We start from the raw sequence: 12,911 nt of genomic DNA on the forward strand, positions 1-12,911 counted from the left end.
GAAACTCCGTCTCAAAAAAAAAAAAAAATTTATATATATTGAAATATTTAAGAAACACATTACTTAAAATCAGTTTTTAGTAAATTAGATAAATTCTATAAATTGGCCATTGTCTCCTTTGGCAGATGAGCTTTCAATGAGTTCATTTTTGGAGAATGATTTTTTTTTTCTTTTCTTTTTTTTTTTTTTCAAGACAAGATCCTGCTCTATCATTTAGGCTGGAGTGCAGTGGCATGATCTTAGCTCAATGCAAAACCTCCACCTCCTGGTGTCAAGGGATCTTCCCTGAATAGCTGGGACAATAGGCATATGCCACCACACGTGGCTAATTTTTATGCATTTTTTTTGTAGAGATGGGGTTTCACCGTGTTGCCCTTGCTGGTCTTGAACTCCTGGCCTTAAGTGATCTGTCTGCCTTGGCTTCCCAAAGTGCTGGGAATACAGGTATGAGCCACAGCACCCAGCCTGGAGAATGGTTTTTTGTTTTTTGTTTTTTGTTTTTTTTTAAATTCATTGACCTGCTTCCTTCCCTGTCCGCTCCTCTAGTACCTAGGATGCAACTCCACTACAGCTTGTGTGTTCCTGCGTCCCTATTAAGGAACAAGTTGGAGATGAGGACCTCTATTATTTCCATCTACATTTGGCACAGTGACCCACAAAAAGCTGAGGGGAAGGGAAATAAATGTTTTCTGAATGAAATAATTTGTCAGTCAGGCACGGTGGCTCACACCTGTAATCCCAGCACTTTGGGAGGCAGAGGTGGGTGGATCACCTGAGGTCAGGAGTTCAAGACCAGCCTGGCCAACATGGTGAAACCTCCGTCTGTACTGAAAATACAAAAGTTAGCCAGGTGTTGTGGTGCACATCAGTAATCCGAGCTACTGAGGCAGGAGCATCGCTTGAACCTGAGAGGCAGAAGCTGCAGTGAGCTGAAATCTTGCCATTGCACTCCAGCCCGGGCAACAGAGTGGGATTGTAGCTCAAAAAAAAAAAAAAAAAAAAAAAAAGAATTTGTCTCCACCCCACAAATTTTACACTGCTAATAGATCATTTTCAATATCATTGGGAATATACCAGTACACATACTACACTTACATTTAAAGTTTCTTGCAATAGGAAACCAAGAGATCTTTCACTGATAAATTGTACATTTTCTTCTCTCTGTTTGGTGATGTGCTGCTCCCTCTGTTTTTCTGTCTGTGACTAATTTGTTCACAGTTACTGCGGAATTAGCTTTGTTCTGAGCCTAATTGTTCCACTATCCCTTAATAGGCAAAGGATAGATGTGCTATTTTCAGGACTCCTGCTTTCAAAGAAGGAATGTGTTATAAATAAACCCAAGAGTTGACTGAAAGAAAAAGCTGTACCTTTGCTTTTCTGAAGTTGCTTTGTTTTTCTGTAAATGCCATGACTTTAGTATGAGAAAATAATTTAGAAACAAGATGAGTGTTGCCAAATAATCTGGAATTCCAAGCACACAGAGAGGCAACACTGGGATGGCAGAATGAGCACAAGGTTTGGCATCAGAAAGCTGAAATTCAATTCTTGTCTTCACCCAGCTATTACATTCTGACCCTGGGAAATTTAACGAGGATCTGAGCTTCAGTTTTTATAAAATCAGAAAGGTGCAAATAACTGACTTCTGTACTTCTTGGAGTTGTCCTTAGGCTCAAGTGAGGTAACAGACCTGGAAGGGTTGACAGACCATAAATCACTGTGCAAATATTATCATGAGGGTGTATGAGAGCAAGGAATGGCTGGAGGAAGGGCTGGAGAGGGAGAAGAAAAGTATTTGACCTGGAAACCAGAAAAAGAGTAACTTTGTTTCTTGTCTGTTAGAAAGGAGCTTTGTACAGTAGTCCTCTCTTCAACCCCAGTGGATGCCTAAAACCATGGATAGCACAGAACCCTCTATATACTGTGTTTTTTTCCTATCCATACATGCCTATGGTAAAATTTAATTTATAGAGTAAGAGATGAAAAACAAGAGCTAATAGGAAAATACAACAATTACAACAATTTAATAAAAGTTATGTGAATGTGTTTTCTCTCCCTCTCTCTCTGAAAACATCTTATCTTACTGTACTCACCTTTCTTCTTCTGATCTGTCAATCTGATCGCTAAGATGACTACGAAGTGCCCAACAGGCGGGTAACACATGCAGTGTGGACTCACTGGAAAAAGGAATGAGTCACCTCCAGGCCAGTACAGAGCAGGACAGTGTAAAAGTTATCATGCTATTAAGAATGGCATGCATTTTAAAACTTATAAATTATTTTTCTAACCTATGAATTATTTAATTCTGGAATTTTCCATTTAGGGTTTTTGGACTGTAGTCGCCCACAGATGACTGAAACCTTGGAAAGCAAAACCACAGATAAGCAGGGACTAGTACATCTGTCATCATTCGTTTAGGTTGCATCAGGGAACTTGATTTATATTCCTGGCCCTCATACCAATTATGTGAATTCAGTAAGTAATTCAGATTGCAAATGAGATTGCAGATTCCTTCTTCCAGTGGCCTTCTGTGACCCTCACTTTTGGTTAAACAGTTAACTATCGTTTATTAATCCTTATCATTATTATTATTTTTTAGAGACAGAGTCTTGCTCGGTCACCCAGAGCACTGGAGTGCAGTGGTGCAATTATAGCTCACTGCAGCCTCACTTTCTTGGCCTCAGGTAATTCTGCCTTCTTGGTCTCCCAAAGTGCTGAGATTACAGGCATGAGCCACCACATCCAGCTGGTTAATGATCTTGTAAAATAAAATTAAAAAGACAATTTTAAAAACTGCATAGATACCCTCTTAGAGAGCATTTTTGGTGCTCTTCATTCCTTTCTGTAGATCCACATTTCCATCTGGTATAATTTTTCTTCTGCCAAAAAGGCTTTCTTTAATATTTTTTACAGTGTGATTCTGCTGGTGATAAGTTATTTTGGGTTTTGTATATCTAAAAATATTTTTACCTTTGTTTTTTAAAAGCTATTTTCCCTGAATATAGGATTGTAAGTGGACAGGTTTTTTTTTTTTTTTTTTTTTTTTTTTTTTTTCTCCTTTCAGTACTTTAAAGATGTTGCTTCACTGTCTTCTTGAACACATTGTTTCTAATGAGAAATTTATTGTCGTGCTGGACTCTTCCTCTATATGGATCATTTTTTTTCTTTGGGTAATGGAAAATTTCTCTTATAGCCCTGATATTGAACAATTTGTTTATGATGTTCCTTGATGTTGGCTTTTTGTTTTTTTATGTTTCTTGTGTTTGAGGTTCATTGAGATTCTTAAATCTGTAGGTTTATAGATTTCATCATGTTTGGAAAAATTTCAGTCATTACTTTTTCAAATATGTCCTCTGTTCTCTCTTCTCCCTCCTTCAGGGATTCTGTCTGGCTGGAAAAGGGAAGACAAGCTTCCTACAATGAGTAGATTTGTGATAGGCCTTCGAGTTGGATAGGACTTGAACTGGTTGAGATGTCAATCAAAGACTTGGCAACTTATTTAACATGAAAGGATCAAGAGAGGAAGGAGGTCATCAAGATTTCTTTCAGGGCTGTCTGGCGAGAATAGTGGAAGAAATGAGGAAAAAAGGAGAGTGAGCTTTTTAAAAAAAAGAGGAAGATGAGTTCAATCTTATTAATGATTGAGCTTGAGGTACTTTTGTGACCTTTGAATACAGGAATCCAAAAGCAGAGTTACAAATATAGTTTTATTGCTCAGGAGTAGGGTTGGGACAAGAGACACAGATCTGGAAATTAGCAATATAGAGGTGGCAGCTGAAACCACACTGCTAGTTGAGACTCCTAACATAGATGGTACACAGGTATCAAAGAAGACCTAGTCATTCAGCCTTCCATTTCTAGTAATTTCTTCTAGGGAAATAATAGTAAGTCACAATGATTCACAAAAAGAGATTCAGTGAAGCACAGCTTGCAATTAAAAACCAGTAGAAGCTAAATGTCTCACAGTGAGAAATTGGTTAAGTAGATGGAATATACAATGAAATACAGTACAGCCATTAAAAATGATGTATTTGAGGAATATAACAGAAAAATGTTCACTATATGTTAAGTACAGAAAGCAAGTTATATATGCTACAACATATAGCATGGTCTCATTTTTAATAAAAATGTGTGAATATACAAGCAGAGACAAAAGGGATAATACCACATAGCTTATCTTTGGGTGGTGGTCTATGGATGGTCTTTCCATTCTTACTTTTGCTTATCTGCATTTTCTACATTCTATACAGTAAAGCATATATTACTTTTATCCTAAGAAAAAAATTTACCTTTTAAAAAGCTGATTTAGAAAAAAGCCTGTGGACTTTCACATTGCATAGAGCGTGGAAAGAAGAAAAGGAAGTGGCAAATGAGAGAGGCATCAGGCTATGGGACAACCTGGGATGAAGGGGCTAACACTGGAGCTCCTGCCAAAAACAGGGTGGTCTAAACTCTACCAAAAGGCCTCTGGACTTGGTGATCTGAGCCATTATGCGCCTAGGAGAGCACTCTTCCCAGGATGGTGCAGGGGAGGCAGGAATAAATGGGTTAGGAAGTGACAGCTGTTGAGAAGTGTGGTGTGGAGAGAAGAAGGAGGGAGGATAGTCACTCCCTGGCCCCAGATGTCTCGTGACCACAGATCCAGATGCTCAGCAAGTCCCATTCATATCAAAGACATGGCACCACTGAGCAGTTTCCTTGCTGGGTGGCCATTTCCTTGCACCTGTGCTTACTGCAGATACAGGCCTGTTGCCAAGATTATTTGAACCAGATACTGCAAACTGCAGGACACAAACACCCTCAGCATGGCAGTTGCCTCTTGATATGGTTTGGCCGTGTCCCCACACAAATCTTACCTTAAATTGTAATAATCCCCACATGTCAAGGGCTGGCCAGGTGGAGATAATTAAATCATGGGAGCAGTTTCCCCCACACTATTCTCATGGTAGTGAACAAGTCTGATGAGATGTGATGGTTTTATAAATGGGAGTTCCCTTGCACAAGCTCTCTTGCCTGCTGCCATGTAAGATGTGCCTTTGCTTCTCCTTTGCCTTCCACCATGATTGTGAGGGCTCCCCAGCCATGTGGAACTGTGAGTCCATTAAACCTCTTTCCTTTATAAATTACCCAGTCTCAGGTATGTCTTTATTAGCGGCATGAGAAGAGGCTAATACAGTAAATTGGTACTGGTAAATTGCTTCTCTAAAGATACCCAAAAATGTGGAAACAACTTTGGAACTGGGTAACAGGCAGAGGTTGGAACAGTTTGGAGGACTCAGAGGAAGACAGAAAAATGTGGTAAAGTTTGGAACTTCCTAGAGACTTGTTGAATGGCTTTGACAAAAGTGCTCACAGTGACATGGACAATAAAGTCCAGGCTGAGGTGATCTCAGATGGAGATGAACTTACTGGGAACTGTAGCTAAAGTGACTCTTGCTATGTTTTATCGAAGAGACTGGCAGCATTATGCCCCTGTCCTAGAGATTTTTGAAACTTCTAACTTGAAAGAGATGATTTAGGGCAACTGATGGAAGAAATTTCTAAGCAGCAAAGTGTTGAAGAGGTGACTCAGGTGCTGTTTAAAGTGTTTCATTTTATGTATTCACAAAGATGTTTTGGAATATGAACTTATGTTTAAAAGGGAAGCAGAACATAAAAGTTCAGAAAATGTACAGCCTGATGATGCAATACAAAAGAAAAACCCATTTTCTGAGGAGAAATTCAAGCCACTGCAAAAATTTACATAAGTGACAAGGAGCCAAATGTTAATTGCCAATGGGAAAAATATATCCAGGGCATGTCGGAGATCTTCATGGCAGCCCCTCCCACCACAGGCCCAGAGGTATAGGAGGAAAAGATGGTTTTGTGGGCCCAGCCCAGGGGGTGTCTTTGTAGTTTCGGTACTTGGTGCCCTGCATCCCAGCCATGGCTAAAAGGGGCCAACATAGAGCTCAGGCCATTGCTTCAGAGGGTTCAAGCCCCAAGACTTGGTGGCTTCCATGTGGTGTTGAGCCTGCAAGTGCACAGAAATCAAGAACTGAGGTTTGGGAACCTCCACCTGGATTTCAGAGAGTGTATGAAAATGCCTGGATGTCCAGACAAAAGTTTGCTGCAGGGGCAGAGCCTCATGGAAAATTTCTTCTAGGGCAGTGTGGAAGGGAAATGTGGGGTAGGAGCCCCTACATAGAGTCCCCACTGGGGCACTGCCTAGTGGAGCTGTGAGAAGAGGGCCACCATCCTCCAGACCCCAGAATGGCAGATCCACCAACAGCTTGTGCTATGCACCTGGAAAAACTGCAGATACTCAGTGCCAGCCTGTGAGAGCAGCCAAGAGGGGGCTGTACCCTGCAAAGCCACAGGGGCAGAGCTGCTCAAGACCATGGGAACCCACCTCTGGCATCAGTGTGACCTGGAATGTGAAACACAGAATCAAAGGAGATCATTTTGGAACTTTAAGATTTGATCCCCCCCCTACCCAGGATTTCAGACTGGCATGGGGCCTGTATCCCCTTCATTTTGGTCCATTTCTCCCATTTGGCATGAGTGTATTTACGCATTGTCTTTACTTCCTTTGTATCTAGGAAGTAACTAAGTTGCTTTTGATTTTACAGGCTCTTAGGCTGAAGAGACTTGCCTTATCTCAGATGAAACTTTGGACTGTGAACTTTTGAGTTAATGCTAAAATGACTTAAGACTTTAGGGGACTGTTGGGAAGGCATGATGGGTTTTCAAATGTGAGGACATGAGATTTGGGAAGGGGCAAGGGCAGAATGATATGGTTTGGCTGTGTCCCTACCCAAATCTCACCTTGAATTGTAATAATCCCCATGTGTCGAGGTTGGGGCCAGGCAGAGATAGTTGAGTTATGGGGATGGTTTCCCCATACCGTTCCTGTGATAGTGAATAAGTTTCACGAGATCTGATAGTTTTATAAATGGGTGTTCCCCTGCACAAGCTCTCTTGCCTGCTGCTGTGTAAGATGTGCCTTTGCTTCTCCTTTGCTTTCTGCCATGATTGTAAGGGCTCCCCAGCCATGTAGAACTGTGAGTTCATTAAACATCTTTCCTTTATAAGTTACCCAGTCTCAGGTATGTCTTTATTAGCAGCATGAGAACAAACTAATACACCTCTAGAAACTGAAAATTCCTGGGCCCAGGACCCAGCCATCTGAATCAGCACATAGAGGGTGGGGGCCCAGGAATCTATCTTTGATAAGGCCTCCCGGGTGATTCTGACAGTCCCATTGCAGGACCTCTGCATCAGGGCATGGGCACTATGGGCCTCCTTCCCCTTTGTTTCCTTTGCACCTGGGGTGGAGAAGACTGAACCTGTGAGAGAGATAAAAAATCTTCCATTGGAAGCTTCTGTAAGTTAACACAACTGCATGTTTTGTCATAAATCAGTAAGTCCAGGATGTGGAAAAAATATATCTTGGGATCCATGGCTTTGCATGTATCCTGGGAGCTTTTAGAGCCAGGCTCTGCACAATCTGAAGTTAAGAAAGGGCATGACGCCTGGGAGTGACAACTTGTTAGAAGAGGATTTCAACCATGCTTCCCATCTGGCTGAGCTGAGAGCTAGCACAGTTTCCCTACTTGCTGGACACCAAGCAACAAGACCACAGAAATCACTCCACCAAGGCAATCTACCTCTGAAGCTGAAAAGCTGTTAGAAAGTGGTTAGGATTAGATCAGCTAATGTGAGCAGCCTCTTGAGGAGAAGCGAACCTGGAATCAGAGAGGAGGGGTTCTTGTTGAATCTCCTAAGAGAAGGGCCCTCTGAGGACAGCCATCTATCCCCATCATAAGCAATGTCTAAAAAATTGTGCCAGATCCTGGTACAGTTTCCAAAGATTTGCTATTTCTCCATTAAAAAGTTGAAATTAATATTTCCCAACCACTACCATCGGGCTTGGCCATGCGACTTGCTTCAGCCAATAACTGAAGTGAGTGAAATTGATTTGCCACCTTCTTGCAGATGTGTGATACCAACATCTTTTTTCCTTCCTTTGCCTCAAGACGAGCACGTGCCAGATTGGGCCTCCTCCTATGTCTGGGTGCCAGAATGAAGAAGACATGGAGGAGAGCTGCAGCCAACCTATGAAAGACACATAACAGAGCAAGAAACAAAGGTTCTTTATTATAAGAACATGAGATATGGGGCCATTGGTTACCATAGCATAACCTAGCCAAAGTTGACTAATCCATAGTTTTTTAGAATTATATAAAACATTATAACAATATTAAAGTGATTTTTTTTAATAGAAAAGCAACTCTGAATTTACTTTCTAGCCTTGGTCAAATCATTTAATTTTCACAGATGCTCACATGCCAATGTGCTGAAACAGACACTACACTTTAGGCTGCATCTCTCCCGAACTCCTTCCCTAGAAGGAGCCTGGTGCTGGAGGAGGATCTCCCTCCACTGCTAGAGAAGGCCAAGGAAGAGATGGTCTGTGGAGCCAGTGCCCAGCACAGGGCAGTCTGTTGTCAGTCAGTGAAGTGAAACGGAGCAAAGCCTTTCCTCGCCATCACCTGATTCCTGGAAAAAGCAGTGCCAGGCTTTTTCTTTTCCTACAAACAAGTCTATCATGCCTGTTGATTACCCTGCCAAGGAAAGGCTGTTCTATGATCTCCTGTTTCCTGAAGTCTCAGTCCTAATGCAGGTTGTGAACCTGCATGTGGGAAGGTAGAATTTCTGGGAGTTCAGTAGCGAACAATGCAAGCATTGCCTCTGCCCTCCTGGAGCCTAGTGGGGTCTGATAGAATAAATACATTTAATATATATTAAATAATTACAAAGTGAGTAAGGCCCACTGAAGCAACAAAGGACACAGTAATAGGGTGAAAGGGCAGAGGCAGTAGAAAATATCTATTTAATACAGGGGTTTTCAAACATTAGTCAATCATGAATTCTATTTAGATGTTTTTAGCTAGATTTTTAAGAAATGGAATAGAAATGAATGGAGTTGAACAAAATAGGAATCATTAGAGTGCATCACATGTGTTGTTCAATATTGCTTTATAAAACTCATTTCTGCTGTATATATGTATTATATACTTGGGCAGTAACCGGCTCATAATGTAAAATGTAGTCATTATAGTGAATCGTGGTAAAAATAAATTTGAAAAAGCTAATTTACAATATGGTCTCGGAGAAGACAATTCTGGGGATGACATAGTGAATTGGCTGATTTGAGATTTTATTTTTATTAACTAGTGAAACTTAATGCTCATGCTTGTGCTTCTAAAATGAAACAATAAAAATTAAAACCAATCTTTTATTAAGGGAAGCAAAAGTGTTATGAGTGGCTCTTTTTTTTTGGAGTGGGAATTCTAGCAGAGTGGCTCTTTTCAAATATTGATTCCACTATTTTGAATAGAAACAGGTCTTAAGTTGTAAATGTTAGTTAATAATAGTAGGTCATTAACAGTCCTCTTTAGAACTTCCTGGCAATAATGAAATGTGCTTGCTATGTATCAGAAATAGTTCCTTTTTTTTTTAGAGCAAGCCAAACTTTGCCTTCAACCTCATCTCATTTGCAAGCTACTCTTATATAGCTAAGAATTTGGTATTAAAAATAGGCACAGGCCTTAAAACACAGAGTTTAGATTTAGTTTCCATGTTTTATTTCATGCTTATTCACAGAAATATTGACTGATTGATTGATTAGACAGAGTCTCACTCTGTTGCCCAGGGTGAAGTGCACTGGTGCGATTGTGGCTTACTGTAGCCTCAACCTCCTGAGCTGAAGCAATCCTCCTACCTCAGTCTCCTGAGTAGAGCTGGGACCACAGGTGTGTGCCACCACACCTGGCTAATTTAACAACAAATTTTTTCGTAAAGATGGAGTCTCACTGTGTTGCCCAGGGTGGCCTTGAACTCCCTGAGCTCAAGCAATCCTCCCACCTCCCAAAGTGCTGGGATTATAGGCATAAGCTATGACACCTAGTCTAGAAACATTGATTTAATAAAATAAATATCAGTGGGTAGTACCAATCCATAATTCGTACTATCTTGATCCCTGTGGCAATTAAAAAACAAAGATGGCAATACAACTTGTAGGCCATTGAACACATTCATTTTTCACAATTGCTTGGTTTTTTCAAGTGTTGGTTGCAAGAAGCATATGCAGGTAAAGAGTTCTATACTTCGGGAAAAGACTTCCACTTTGGGATTGAGAGTGTTTTGAAAACAAAACAAAAAGTTTTTCTCCAAGTCCATGGTCTGTCATTTTCTTGATCAGATTTAAGAAGCCCTGGGACATCTTTTGACAACATTTTCTCCAATGCATCCATGGAATCAAAGACCTTTTCAACTTGTTTGGGGGTAGACTTTTTTGGTCTAAAGTTGGAAAATATGTCTTCTTTCAACAGAACAGTGGATGTCTGCACACGTATTTTTCTTTTTTTTAAATTGCATTTTAGGTTTTGGAGTATATGTGAAGAACATGCAAGTTTGTTGCATAGGTACACACAGATGGCAGTGTGATTTGCTGCCTTCCTCCCCTTCACCTATATCTGGCATTTCTCCCCATGCTATCTCTCCCCAACTCCCCACCCCCTCTGTCCCTCCCCTATTTCCCCCCAACAGACCCCAGTGTGTAGTGCTCCCCTCCCTGTGTCCATGTGTTCTCATTGTTCAACACCGGCCTATGAGTGAGAACAAGCGGTGTTTGATTTTCTGCTCTTGTGTCAGTTTGCTGAGAATGTATTTTTCAACGTTTATACCTACAAGTCTATGCACATTCAAGACATTGGCAACAGTGGTGTCACCACAGTGGGGCACAGATGGTTGGGATAGTTCCTTTTCTCTGTACACCTGTAGCATATGCCACAGGTTAGCTGTCAACTCCCATTCCAATCCATGTTTTCTTTTGCTTTCTTCAGTGTGGATTAAAAAAGCTGAAAACTTACCTTCCAAGACTCCCTTGTGGCCAGGCGTGGGCATGCGATGTCAGCAGAAAATCTCTGTCCTTCGATCTTTGGCCTTCCCTCTTCCCTTGTCCTGGAATGCCAACGTGATACTTGGAAGTCTAGCAGGCTTGAGAACAAAATTCACACATTAAGGGCAGCAAAGCAGGAGTAAACTGGTTCCTTAAGTAGCTTCCAAGTCTTATTTTACTTTGAAAACCTAGTTGTGAGAAAAATAATTCTACCAACACATTGAATGTTTTTGCTTATAAGAAGTGATGCAAAGTTGAAAGTGATCCTAACATTTGGTCGTTTTTTTTTTTTTTCACTATTCAAAGTTTAGACCAAGTGTATGTATTACCTATTTTAAACATAGTAACATTCTAAAAACAATGTAAAGTGTATATATAAATCTTTATTAATTGCATTTTTTAAAGTTTTTGAATAGTTAAAAAAACCTTTGTTTGGCTCTTTTATGATCTAAATCTTTAGGTTATCAAAAATTATTTTAGTCTTTATCTTGACAAAGTAGTAGATAATATGCAGTGGTAGAGAAATGTAGCTTTTACACCTGAAAGCGAAGATACCACCTGGGCCAGCAGCCAGTTGAGTTGGTGACAGGCAAGAAAGCCCTGTGGCCACCTGAATCCCTCTGTCAGAAGAGCTACCTTTGTTTTATTTTACAATCTTTGGGTGTCAGATGTAAGACAACTGCCCTGGAGTGTGAACTCTGGAGAGACAAGCTTATCAGGCAATTTCTATTTCATTCAAGATGGCATAACTTCCATATACCAGCATCTGAAACTGTCTTGAGTGACTGACAAGTAATGTGTAGGAACATTCGCTTGGGAGCTGAAATTTTTATTTTGAGCTGCTTGAAACAGTGCCCCCCAGTGGTATGCAATAGGAAAAATCATAAGACTAAATATCCTCGTTGTTAATTGCAAACAGAACCCATTCCTGCTAGAATGAGCCAAAAAAGAGGCTAATCGTAGTGGTTCACGTATGTAATCCCAGCACTTTGGCAAATTGAGGTGGGAGGATCACTTGAGCCCAGGAGTTGCAAATCAGCCTGGGCAACATAATTAGACCCTGTATCTACAAATAATAAAAATAATAATAAATAGTTGGGATGGTGGTGCACACCTGTGGTCCCAGCTACTTGGGAGGCTGAGGAAGGAAGATTGCTTGAGCCTGGAGGATTCCAACAGCCCAGAAGGTTGAGGTTGCAGTGAGTTCTGATGGCACCACTGCACTCCAGCCTGGGTGACAGAATGAGACCCTATTTATAATAACTGTAATAATAGTAATAAAGAATAAACAGAAAAAGTATACATTGAGGACATTATTTGCCCCACTACCAGCTCAAAGTGCAAATGGAAAAGCCAACCATTCCTCAATAAATGCCACTGCCCAGTTGAAGTGGATTTCCAAATGTTGTAACCAATATGTGTTGACTATGAATGTGAATAGTGCCCCTGTGAAATTGTGCAATGTACACCTCCACCACCCATATGTAGCACTGGATATTAAGTGGTTCAAATTATTTCTGGAAAGGTGTAAGAATCAAGCTTGGAAGCCACACAGTTATCAACCATTCCCAAAATCATATTGCAGGTTTGCTCTATGGGAGACATAGAGTCACTGCTGCTTGGCACAGACGCTACATATGACCAATGAAGTCTGGGCCACTTATGTACATCCTAGCTGCAAGCGATGCTGGGGAAGCAAGTTATTGGAGTCAACTTGAGAAGGTGCTGACTCATGAAGTTGGAAATCCCTAAATTTGGGAACGTATTTGTGATGGTGAATTTTAATGTGTTGACTTGACTGGGCTAATGGATGCCCAGCTAGCTATTAAACATTATTTCTGGATGTGTCTGTGAGGATGTTTCTGGAAGAGACTGGCATTCGAATCAGTAGGCTGAGGAAAGACTATCATCTTCACCAATGTGAGTGGAGTGGGCATCATCCAATCTGTTGCCGGCCTGAATAGAGCAA

This window comes from Sapajus apella, unplaced genomic scaffold (genome assembly GCF_009761245.1).
Source record: "Sapajus apella isolate SASKATOON/1434 unplaced genomic scaffold, GSC_monkey_1.0 scaffold31, whole genome shotgun sequence".
Classification (NCBI taxonomy): Eukaryota; Metazoa; Chordata; class Mammalia; order Primates; family Cebidae; genus Sapajus; species Sapajus apella.